The sequence below is a fragment of the Marmota flaviventris genome, chromosome 16 (genome assembly GCF_047511675.1).
Source record: "Marmota flaviventris isolate mMarFla1 chromosome 16, mMarFla1.hap1, whole genome shotgun sequence".
Lineage (NCBI taxonomy): Eukaryota > Metazoa > Chordata > Mammalia > Rodentia > Sciuridae > Marmota > Marmota flaviventris.
The window spans coordinates 51,479,831-51,493,162 of NC_092513.1; positions in this window are offsets into that span (position 1 = coordinate 51,479,831).

Consider the following 13,332-nt stretch of genomic DNA (forward strand, 5'->3'; position numbering starts at 1 on the left):
CTACATTCCACCTGCCTCCAGTTCCCACTCAATTAATCCCATCAGGGATTCACTCACTGATTAGGTTAAGGGTATATCCCAATCATTTCTCCTCCAAACCTTCTTGCATTGTCTCACACATGATTTTTGGGGGGTCACCACATCCATGAAATTTTGTTTCTTATGATACCTAACGTGTATTATGAGATTATAAATTCACCATCCAAAAGTGCAATCTTAACAAATAAACTAAATGTTAGAAGAAACAGTTGTTTTATTACATTTTGATTAATTAAACATCTGTCTACTATATTCCTACCTCATCTTCTTACACACTAGGAATATAATCTAATCCTTCTTAATAGCAAACTTTATATTCTGTTCATAACTGACCTTTGAATTCTTCCAATTATTTAATAATCAATCCATTTAATTTCCACCAACCTGATTGATACTGAGATCTTTAAGTTTTAACTAACACATATAGCTTCCCAGGAAGAGTTAAATTTTGCTTTTAACATCTAATTTGCGATATTGTGTCCTTATGTTTGTAAGCATTCTCTTTGTTTTCCATCTCTGTCTATGTAGTATATTTCATTAGGAAAAGAAAGAGCTTTCTTCATAGAAGCTCCCTCTGTTTCACTAAAACTTAATTCGTTTAGAAACATTATTCCATCCAAAGTGCAGTCTTAACAAATAAACTCAACTAAGCAATAAACAGATATTTTTGTTTTAATTCTGTGATTCAGTTATATCCAGGAGGGCAGTGAATATCTTATTCATATGGCTCTACGAAGGAGTTAGTTATTACAGATGTGCTTTATTCCTAAAGGAGACTCAATAACCATATTGAGGGACATCCTATTATAAGGACAGCACACCTGAAACACATCAATATGATAACATTTTCCCTCATAATCTACCTACATACTATCATGTTCAATAAAAAAATGCCACTCAGATAGCCAGTAGGGGGAGCAGATGATGAAGGCTTGGAGTACTATATAAATAGAAGCTGATAAGAAGTATGGTTTAGAATCAAACATTTGCAATATATTTACATTATATGACATGGAAAAAAATAAGTGATGCTTATTCACACCCAGCACAGAAGTTTATTGATGTATCCAATGGAGCTTAGTTTGGATTCATATCAGCTCTGAAGAGTCAGTGCCACCTAGTGGTCAATCACAAATGCAAGGCCTTGCATGAATTCCATTCTGGCCACATCCCCAGCTCCATCAGAAAGAATTGCCGCTCATGGCACAGCCTTTAAAGAACACCTACATTCATTCCTATTGGAATGATATTGTTTTGGTTCATAAACTACACTGATGCAAATTCTCTGGGATCTGCAGCCATTAAGCTCAGGCCATGTTGCTAATAAAAATCAACCTCCGGTATACCCGTTTCCATCATGTCTGTTGATATGATTTATCAGAAGTTGAGTTCTGATAGTGCTAATGTATACTTATAAGATGCCTAGACCCTTCTTTACATTGCAGACCCTGGATTTTCTTAGGAAAAAAAAAAGTTTGCAATTCACTCCCATCCAAATGGTAGCACTGACACTGACCAATCATGTAACTCTGACCAAGTTATTTAATCTCTCTGAGTCTTATTCTCTCAAATCTTTAAAATACATAGAGCCAATAACTATGTCTTCATGCTAGTATACACACCCACAGCCACACACACACACACACACACACACACAAATTATCTATGTAAAGTCTTAGACATATCAAACAAGATAAGCAAAAAAGGATTAGATGTGTTAGCAGATTTTTTAATTTCATTAAATATCTTATAATTTCATAAGTAAGGAAATGAAATGTTTGACTTCACATCCCAAAGTGCCTGAAAAGCTGCATACTTCTCAGCAATTCCAGACATATAAGTATTGGGTGAATGGAAACGCCAGTGTTTCCATATCAGGCCATTTCCCTTGGCAAACTTTCTTTGTCTTCATGGCTTTTTTTTTTTTTAAGAATCTAAATTTTTAGCAGAACATAGGAGGACATTCAATTCCATCCATCATTATTGCCTTGTTTACTCAGTCACAGGGTTACTCAGTCACCCTGTTGCTATTTTAGAACTGCCTTGACTGCAGTGTCTCATAAATTCAGAAGGCAAATTAATCACACGTTCTTGCCAAGTGAGATCTTTCCCTGACCTCTCATCACAGGATTCCATTTGGCATCTATCATCTTTAAAGTGCTATGACTATATGTTCTTAGTGACAGCAAAAAAATAAATCTTATACAGTGATAATACTGCGATCAAAAGTTGTCAACAAATTGGTTTACTACTAGAACTCACTATCTTCATTGAACTTTCTGCTGTAGGATGGGTTCCACAAACTTATACCTTGGAGTTTTCCTCATTAAAATGGCATATATTAAAATGATTTATACATGGGACTAACGGAGTTAGTCAGAAAATGGGCATGTGGTGGAGAGGCTGACACGATTTATCCGAACTATCACTATCTCCTCCTGCTCTTTTGTATTACAGTTTTTAGTTCTTTAAAAACTTAAGTAGGAAATTATTTTCAGAACAAGCAGGATTGGTGCTCTTCTCATTGCTTCTTGTCATAATGGTTGATTCTTTGGAAGAAGAAAGGGTTACTAGATTAACTACAATGACAGATCAAATTGTGTCTTAAAGCACAGAAGGATCATCTCTTGCGCAGAGATGGATGATATCTCTCAATGTCAACAGTGTATTTGCCTGGAAGCTAGCACCCTCTTAAGTTTTAACCTGAAGGCAAGGGAATGAGGGAGATGGGTGTCCAGAACAGTAAGAATAGAGAATAGAAGATGGTGTGGGAATTGATGGTGACTCATATAGGACACAGAAGATGTCATAAACACCCAGTTACTAAAGATCAGCACAATCATAAAAAGAAAAATCACATTTGATTTTATCTCAGAGGCATCCATATGACTCTGAGGGACGGCATCAAGGGTGAAAGGGTGTGTCCTGCTTGTACTGAAAGACACAAGAATAAAAGCTTTGAGCACATAGTTCAGCACAAAGGGTGAGAGAACCAGAAGTTATGTAACTGTGGGAGTTGGCCACATATTCCTAGAGGGTGCACAATATAAAACCAACAGAGGTGGAAAACGTAGGAGTAATGAGAGAGTCTAATTGCATCGAATGACTCTAAACATTTTATTAGTTTCACTAAGAAAAAATAAGTCTGTCTGATACGAACACTCCCAACCTCTCTTATGTCCTTACAAGGTAGAAACAGCAATTAAGAGAAGTGCTGCTCCAAATTCCAAATTCCATTCTGACAGGCAAAGCAGAATTGCAAACCTAGTTGAAAAAAAAAATGAAAAAGCCTTTTGTAACCCTGCTGCCAGGATCAGAAACACTGGAAACTTACCTCAGATTAAACGAAGACACATTTGTTCAATGTTCAGGGATTTTATGAGCTTTGTGCTGAAACACATAGCTCTAAATCTTTGATTTTGAGTGCTGTTGTATATTCCATCATATGAGAGTGCTGCAATTGTTTGTTTTACTTCTTGTTTGACATTTAAGTTTTCTCCAAATGTTTTTTCCTCAAAATAACGTTGCTATAAAACCTTGGTTATGTCTCTTTCCATAGATGTGCTAGAGACCCTAAACTCCAGCAGTGGAATTTTAGATCCTAAGCTATATTTGTGTTTGAATTGTTAGAGCTTTCCAGATTGTTCTCCACAGTCCGAACTTAACATTCCTGAGCTGCGGATGTAGCTTGGTGGTAGCACTTTCTCTAACATGCATTAAGACTCTGGGAACAATCCTCAGCAACACTGCCCCTCCCACACACAGAATTTAGGACTCCTATCGGGAAAGTATGAGAAGTTTCATTCCTATATAACAATTATCAAATAAAAACACATTTATATATATATAAATAGAACGGCATCATTAAGAGCTATAAAACAGATCTTTTTTTACTGATTTAAAAAAATAAATAAATGACAGTTGAATGCATTACAATTCTTATTACACATATAGAGCACAATTTTTCCTACCTATGGTTGTACATAAAGCATGTGGATACCAATTCGTATCTTCATACATGTACTTTGGATAATGATGTCCATCACATTCCACCATCCTTGCTAATACACTGTCCCCTCCCATTCCCTCCCACCTCTCTGCCCTATCTGGAATTCATCTATCCCATGCTCCCCCTCCCTACCCCACTATGAGTCAGCCTCCTTATATCAGAGAAAACATTTGTTTTTGGGGGATCAACTAAACTCACTTAGGATTATCTTCTCCAACACCATCCATTTACCTGCAAATGCCAAGAATGATTTTATTCTCTTTTATTGCTGAGTAAAATCCATTGTGTTTATATGCCACATTTTTGTTATCCATTTATCCACTGAAGGGCATTTAGGTTGGCTCCACAGTTGAGCTATTGGGAATTGTGCTGCTATAAACAATGATGTGGCTGTGTCCCTGTAGTATGCTGTTTTTAAGTCTGTTGGGTATAGATGGAGGAGAGGGATAGCTGGATCAGATGGTGATTCCATGCCTAAATTTCCAAGGAATCTCCATACTGCTTTCAATATTGGCTGCACCAATTTGCAGTCCCACCAGCAGTGAATGAGTGTGCCTTTTTCCCCACATCCTCGCCAACACTTATTGTTGTTTGTCTTCATAATAGTTGCCATTCTGACTGGAGTGAGATGAAATCTTAGAGTAATTTTGATTTTCAGTCCTCTAATTGCTAGAGATGATGAACACTTTTTCATATATTTGTTGATTGATTGTATATCCTCTTCTGAGAAGTGTCTGTTCATGTCCTTGGCCCACTTGTTGATGGGGTTATTTGTTTTTTCGGTGCTTAGCTTTTTGAGTTCCTTATATACCCTAGAGATTAGTGCTCTATCTGATTTGTGAGGGGCAAGAATTTTCTCCCAGGATGTAGGCTCTCTGTTCACCTCACAGATTGTTTCTTTTGCTGAGAAGAAACTTTTTAGTTTGATTCCATCCCATTTATTGATTCTTGGTTTTAATTCTTGCACCACAGGAGTCTTATTAAGGAAGCTGGGGCCTAATTCCACATGATGAAGATTAGGGCCTACTTTTTATTCTGTTAGGTGCAGAGTCTCTGGTGTAATTCCTAGGTCCTTGACCCATTTTGAGTTGAGATTTGTGCATGGTGAGAGATAAGTGTTTAAGTTCATTTTGTTGCATATGGATTTCCAGTTTTCCCCGCACTATTTATTGAAGAGGCTATCTTTTCTCCAGTGCATGGTTTGGCACCTTTGTCTAATATAATTGTAATTTTGTGGGTTAGTTTCTGTGTCCTTTATTCTTGCACTATTGGTCTACCAGTCTGTTTGGGTGCCAATTCCATGCTGTTTTTATTACTATTGCTCTGTAGTATAATTTAAAGTCTGGTATAGCGATGCCACCTGCTTCGCTCTTCTTGCTAAGGATTGCTTTTAGCTATTCTGGATTTCTTATTTTACCAGATGAGTTTCATGATTGCTTTTTCTATTTCTATGAGGAATGTCATTGGGATTTTGATTGGAATTGCATTAAGTCTGTATAGTGCTTGTGGTAGTATGGTCATTTTGATAATATTAATTCTGCCTATCCAAGCACAAGGTAGATCTTTCCAACTTCTGAGGTCTTTTTTGATTTCTTTCTTTAGGATTCTGTAGTTTACATTGTATAGATCTTTCACTTCTTTCATTAAGTTGATTCCCAAGTATCTTATTTTTTTTGAGGTTATGTAAATAGGGTAGTTTTCCTCATTTCCTTTTCAGAGGATTTGTCACTGATATACAGAAATGCCTTTAATTTATAGATGCTGATTCTATATCTTGATACTTTACTGAATGTATTTACTAGTTCTAGAAGTTTTCTGGTGGAACTTTTTGAGTCTTCTAGGTATAGAATCATATCATCAGCAAATAGTGCTAAGTCAAGTTCTTCTCTTTCTATACATATCCCTTTAATTTCTTTTGTCTGTCTAATTGCTCTGGCCAGTGTTTCAAGAACTATGTTGAATAGAAGTGGTGAAAGAGGACATCCTGTCTTGTTTCAGGTTTTAGAGGGAATGCTTTTAATTTTTCTCCATTTAGAAAGATGTTGGTCTGAGGCTTAGCATAGATAGCCTTTACAATGTTGAGATATGTTTCTGTTATCCCTAGTTTTCCTAGTGGTTTGAACATGTAAAGGTGCTGTATTTTGTCAAATGCTTTTTCTCCATCTATTGAGATGATCATATGATTCTTATCTTTGAGTCTATTGATGTGATGAATTACACTTATTGATTTCCATAATTTGAACCAATCTTGTATTCCTGGGATGAATCCCACTTCATCATGGTGCACAATCTTTTTAATATGTTTTTGTATTTTGATTTGCCAGAATTTTATTGAGAATTTTTGCATCTATGTTCATTAGAGATATTTGTCTGAAGTTTTCTTTTTTGATGTGTCTTTGCCTGGTTTGGGGTACAGAGTAATATTGGCCTCATAGAATGAGTTTGGAGCTGCTGCCTCTTTTTTTCTATTTCCTGAAATAAATTGAGGAGTATTGGTATTAGTTCTTCTTTAAAAGTCTTGTAGAACTCAGCTGTGTATCTATCCCATCCTGGGCTTTTCTTGGTTGGTAATATTCTGATGATGTCTTTTATTTCATCACTTGATATTGGTCTGTTTAAATTGTGTGTATCTTCCTGATTCAATCTGGGAAAATCGTATGACTTAAGAAATTTGTCATTGCCTTCAATGTCTTCTATTTTATTGGAGTAGAAGTTTTCAAAATAATTTCAAATTATCCTGTGTATTTCTGTAGTATTTGTTGTGATATTACCCTTTTCTATCACGTATGCTGGTCCATGTGAGTGGTATGATTTTTCCCAACCTCTCACCTTCAGTCTGTTTATGTCTTTTCCTATCAGATGAGTCTCCTGTACGCAGCATATTGTTGGGTCTGTTTTTTAATCCAATCTGCTAGCCTATGTCTTTTGATTGGTGAGTTTAAGCCATTAACATTTAGGGTTACTATTGAGATATGGTTTGTATTTTTGGCCGTATTTGTTTATTTTTGTTATTTAAATTGACTTGGTTTTCCTCTTTGATTAGTTTTTCCTTTAGTGTACTACCTTTCTCTGCTGATTTTCATTGTTGTTTTTAATTTCCTCTTCATAGAATATTTTGCCAAGGATGTTTAGTAGTGCCAATTTTCTAGCTGTAAATTCTTTTAACTTTTGTTTATTGTGGAAGGTTTTCATTTTATCTTCAACTCTAAAGCTTAATTTTTCTGGATACAAGATTCTTGGTTGGCACCCATTTTCTTTCAGAGCTTGATATATGTTGTTCCAGAATCTTCTAGCTTTCAGGGTCTGTGTTGAAAAATCTGCTGTTATCCTAATTGGTTTTCCCCTATATGTTATCTGATTCCTATCTCTCATGACTTTTAAAATTCTCTCCTTATTCTGTATGTTGGGCATTTTTATTATAATGCGCATTGGTGTGGATCTGTTGTGATTTTGTACATTTGGTGTCCTGTAGGCTTCTTGAATTTGGATTTAGAATTCATTCTTCATGTTTGGAAAGTTTTCTGATATTATTTCATTGAATAGATTGTTCATTCTTGTGACTTGAACCTCTATGCCTTCCTCTATCCCCAAAACTGGTCTCTTTATGCTATCCCATATTTCTTGAATGTTCTAGTTTTTTACCATTTTTGCTGTGTGGTCTATGTTTTTTTCAAGATTATATATTTTATCTTCATCGTCTGATGCCCTATCTTCCAAGTGGTCTACTCTTTTGGTGATGCTTTCCTTTGAGCTTTTAATTTGGTTTATTGTTTCTTTCATTTCAAGGATTTCTGTTTGAGTTTTTTTAGAATCTCTGTCTCCTTGTTGAGGTGATCTTTTGCTTCTTGGATTTGTTTATGTAGCTCCTTGTGGAAATAATCTTTCACTGCTTGTATTTGCTCTTTTATATCTTCCTTGAGTTCACAGAATATTTTAACCATGTATATCCTAGACTCTTACTCTGCCACTTTTTCTGCTGTAGCTGCCAAAGATTCTAATGATGTGGTGTCTTGATTTGTTTGGGGCACTTTCTTCCCTTATTTTTTCATGTTGCTTGTGTGGCTTCCTTTCCAGCTCTGTGGGTCTGGGGTGTTATTGTTTTTACCTTATAGGTTTGTAGTGCTCTTGTAGGGTTCAAAGATCCCTCCTTTGTGGGGAACAACAATGTTAACAGATCCCAATATCAACAGTAAATCACCTATGAATAATTTGTTGTTATTAAGACATTTCTAGTTTAGTCTCAATGTACAGAAATGTTGGATTCAATTATTATCTAATATATAATCAGTAGTTTCATAAAAAGGTTTATAGTTTTTTACAGTGGGCAATGAACTGGGGGTGGGGTGTAGGACGATGTGCTGAGTGGGGAAGATGTGAGGGTATAGAGTTAATATATCTTAGAAAATGTGAAAGAGAAATCTACTTAAGAGGATTAGTAGCAAGACAATAGACAGGAAGTCATTTAGGGTAGACAAGTATTTGGGAAGACAGTAAGTACATAAAACAAATACACATATGTATTTAGAAAAGTACAGGATGTTAAAATAGTAAATTTGGAGGGGGAAAGAAGAAAAAAGAAAAAAAGGGCAAAAAGGGCATAGAGAACACCTCTATATTATATTATTCAGAGACTCATTCCTCAAAATCCTATTTCATGCAAAGTTCTTGGTTTCACATATGTTGGGGATGTGAGGGCTAGAGGATAGAGGGGTAGAAGAGAAAGAGAAAAAAAAATACTCAAAAGAAGAAACCAGGGTTGTTGCTAGTTTTAGAGATCCATATCTTTTCTATTTCTCTTCTCATCCAATGGGTGAGGATATCTGTTTTAAGCTGCTGTCTCTGCCCTCAAGATGGTGTAGGTAACCAGGGTGGGAAGATTGGTCATGGTGTAGAGAATCTAAAAGTGGAGAGTGCTACCTACCCATCCCTTCAGGGAGACTGCATCTCATGGGTCACTTTTTGGGACCACTTGTTTGACTTGAGCACCCGGTATTGTCTCCCTCTCTTGCCTGGAGATTTTCCAGCTCCTGATTTCTCTGTTAGGCTCCAAACTTTAGTCCCATCCCCTCTCACTTAGCAGTTCCCATCTTCGGGACCTCTCACACCCAGGCTACATCAGGTGGGTGGTGCCCTGGTAGCACTGTATACCGGCCCAACTGGGAGAAGTTTTTGTGTTGAGTGGTCACTGTGATGAGTTATTGCTGCTGGGGTGGGGGGAGTTGCATACCTGGTACCTGGCCAGATGGAAGATCCAATCAGAGCTGCCCCCACCAAATATGGCAGGAAAGGTTATCCAAGATGGAGTTGGTCTGCTTTCAGTGCTAGGGTGTCTGGTGAGGCAGGGGGAGCCAGGAGATGGCGTTGTGCTATGGGCAGGTAGTAGCCAAGTGACCTGCGTGGGAGCGGACCATAGTCTGGAGTTCTGTAGAGGTGAGGATAGGGGATTCTGCTAAGCTGCCTAAGAGCTCTGCATGAGCTAGAACTGCAGGCTTTGGGTTTTGGGAGCCAGGGGTCTGGAGTCCTACTCAAATACTGAGGCTCTGAGCCCTGTGCTCTGGTCACAGTGCTGGTGATTTCTGCATAAATTAGCTGTATGGGGCCCTCTTACACTCTCTGAGATGCAGTATTCCAACTAGGTGAAATCTGGGTCACAGAGTGACACAGGATGCTGCCTCCCTCTGGCCCGCCATCTTGGAATCTAAAACAGAGCTTAATAAATGGAAAACCTCACAATGTTTATGATGGTAAGAATCAATGGCATTTAAAAAAAAACTTCCAAAATTAACATAATAACTAATAACACTGAAAATTTGGGAGATTTCTTTTTGACACTGGAGAAAATGATTTTAAAGTTTGTGGAGGAGAATTGAACATACAGAAAAGGTCAAATGGTTTCGAGAAAAATAGTAAAGGGGATTGACAGTATAGGGTCTTTAAAATAACTATAGTTTGTTCAAATACCTGGAAATAACAAAGTATTCACACACAAAAAAGTTTAATTGAACTTTGGTCCCAGAAGAAACTTTGGTTCTAGAAGATACTTCTTTTATGGATGGAAATTTAATAGGTGATGAATATGGCATTTCAATTTAGTAGTGGAAATGATTGATTTGGAAAAAAAATACTAGTTTGGCATATATGGCTATCCATCTGGAAAAAAATATAAACTGAAAACCTCATACCTTATATAAAAATAAATTCCAGATGGCATGAATATCTTACATAGTAAAACTACAAAAATTTTGTAGGAAAAATGCTTTAACAACCCTAGATGTAGGAGATCTTTTACAATAATATAGGAAACTCACGAGCTATGAATCAAAAGATAGAAAGAAATAAAACAACATATGGTTTTATTAAAGTTACATATGGTCTAATGTGCTTCTGGGACATTATGTTCTCTTGGTTCTCCTCACCTCATTATTCTCTCCCCCTTTTCCTGATATGCTGACTTTTAAGCCATAATGTTGCTAAGTCAAGGCTCAATTCTTTCTGTTTCTTTAAATGTCTCTGACAGGAGGAATCGTGGTTACCAATGAGTTTTACTTCATGGACAGAAGAATAGAGAATAGTGCTTAGAACCAACGTGACAATGCTTTAATGAATGTGAATTTCCAACAACAGACTCAGCTGGGCAAAAATTCAACTTTGTTTCCTCTCATTTACCTTCCACTTTGGGTCTCACTCTGTGTGAGGTGAACTTCATTCTCATCATTTTAAAGTACCTTCCATCAAATTTAGTCGTTTTCGTTTCCCTCCTCCTGGGATGTGATGCCAGTTCCCCACATGTTCATGCACTGTAGCACAGCATCTAAAGAACAAGTCATGTACTTCTGACCTTGAATTTACTGTAGCCAGATAACCCGGCTGAAACCTCATGGCTGGGTCTCATGAGGGTCTATGAGGAGGCTCTGCTGAGATTGGAGTTGGGCCTCCCACCTATTCCTGATACAGATACAGGCAGGGTCATAGTCACAAGATTTCTGACTGCATGGCTACACTTCATAATGACTGGATGGACTTTCTAGGGGTCAAGACCACAGTTGCTCTCCAGGATCCCACAGAAGACTAGCAGCCCCAACAGACCTCTTACACTGAACTGTACCCTACTCCTCACTGTGGCTTACTTCCTTTACCTTCAGTTGAGGGTGTCCTTTTTAAAATGAAGACGTTGAAATGGTAATCAAAACCTGCAAAATTCCCTAAGTTTTCCTATTATATACTTACGACTGTCTTATTCATAAAGACTGAAGAATTGGTGGGGTTTTTTTTCAGATTTGACTTCTGACAATACCAAACAAGGGAATTCTCCTATCTAGCTACAACTGGAAGAAATTACACAAAACACTTAAATAATAAGATTTTTAAAAACTTTAGTTTGATGATTACTCAAACACCCTTCAACAATTAGTACAGGAGAAAGTAAGTTAAGAAACAAGTTGTTTAACTCTGCTTTTTTTGGGGGGGTGTGGAGGTTGGGAGAGCAACTTGGAATTGAACACAGGGGTACGTTACTATTAAACTACATGCCAAGCTATTTTTAATTTTTTTATGTTGAGACAGGATGATGCTAAGTCACTCAGATTGGCCTTGAATTTGTGATCTTCCTGTCACAGTCTCCTGAGTCACTAAAATTACAAGCATGTGCCATTGTGTCCAGCACCACCATATATGTTTGCAAATGTTTCATTCTATTTTATGTGTTAAATTTAAGACTCTTAGGAACCAGAATAAATATGCAGAATATAATAGTTATAAATAGGAGAGGCCATTGCCTGTAAACTGGAACAGCTCTTGATGAATGTAAGCCCCTCTAGACCCTGAAGCAATGTTAGAGCAGGATGAATAGAGGAAGCAAAGCCCCTGACAGATCCACAAAGGGGCAGGAAGAATGACTCCAAGATTCATGCTTTTTATATCCCCTGATAACCCTGTCAAATAAGTCACAGAACTTGCAAGACATCAGCAAATCAGATGGAAAAGTGTTGAATGCAGGGTGAAATATTTACTTTCAGTAGCCCGTTACCAGGCGACCAAGACTGGCAGCTACTTGTTTGCAAAATTAATTTCACATACACAACTCTTGAAGGATACTTTAATTATGCTTTAGAAGAAAATGTATGGTGATAAATATCCCCAGGTAGCTCAGACAAATGATATTGAGAAAGACGAAAAATTCATCCATTTCCATGCAATATTTATCAGAAAGATTGTTAACAGTCTCAGTGTAAATGAACATTATATATCACATTCCTTCGTTCTATGAATGATTATGGCAAGCTTTAATATTGAGTGGAGAAATGTCTATTACAGCTCAAATATCTCTTCTTTTTTCTTTTGGTCAGTATTATAAGACATCTATACCACGTTGACATGTGACACGTTTTTTTTTTTCTAGACATAAAATGGAAAAAAAATGCACTCTTTGTCCATGAGGTTCCAGAGTTCTGTAAGGGGTGTACACAACTAGACCTTCACTCCTGTGTGGCAGAGGATTAGGAGAGTTATTTCTACTTTATTCCATGGGAACACAGAAGAGGGATGCAAGTTGAGGTAGGAATGAGGGTGAAGGAAAAAAGAGGTTGAAAGATACGTCTGGAGAAGGGAAACATGGGCTGGATTTTGAAGAAAAAGTAAATACAACAAAGTCTGGGAGAAAGGCATTCAAGCAAAGGAAACAAACAGAACAGAGGAACACTGTTAGAAGGAAAAATGACACAAAGATATAAAGTGTCATCATGGGTCAAGCACTTAAAAGTCACTGTCAAGGCGACAGTGAAGAAAACAGACATGTCCTCTTAGAGCACAGGATCCAAGGTACTACACATTGAACAGGGTTATGGTGTAATTAAATGGGGTGAGCTATGGTGAGTTTCTCTGGCAGAATGAATTTACACTGAAGTCTATTGGTATTTACGGGAAGGGGTCAGGAGGAGGAAAGAGGAAATAAAATCAATATAACTGACTATAAGCAGGTTAGAGCACCCACAGAGCCTTTAAGCAAGAGAGGATGTGGCACATCTGAGAAACATAAATAGGTAGTTTGGCTCAGAGAGATTCAGCAAAAGTAGACTAAAGAAGTAGGCAGGAGCCTGATTTTGCAAAGGTCTCACAGACAATGGTAGATTTTTTGTTGTTTATTTTCCTCTAAAAGTGTTTCGAGGTAGAGTCTAGAACAGAATCTCAAACACACAAACAGGAGTATTATACATGTGAGATTCTAGAAACATATCTATATTATAGATAGATGATATAGAAATAGAGATGGATGGATGGATGCATGC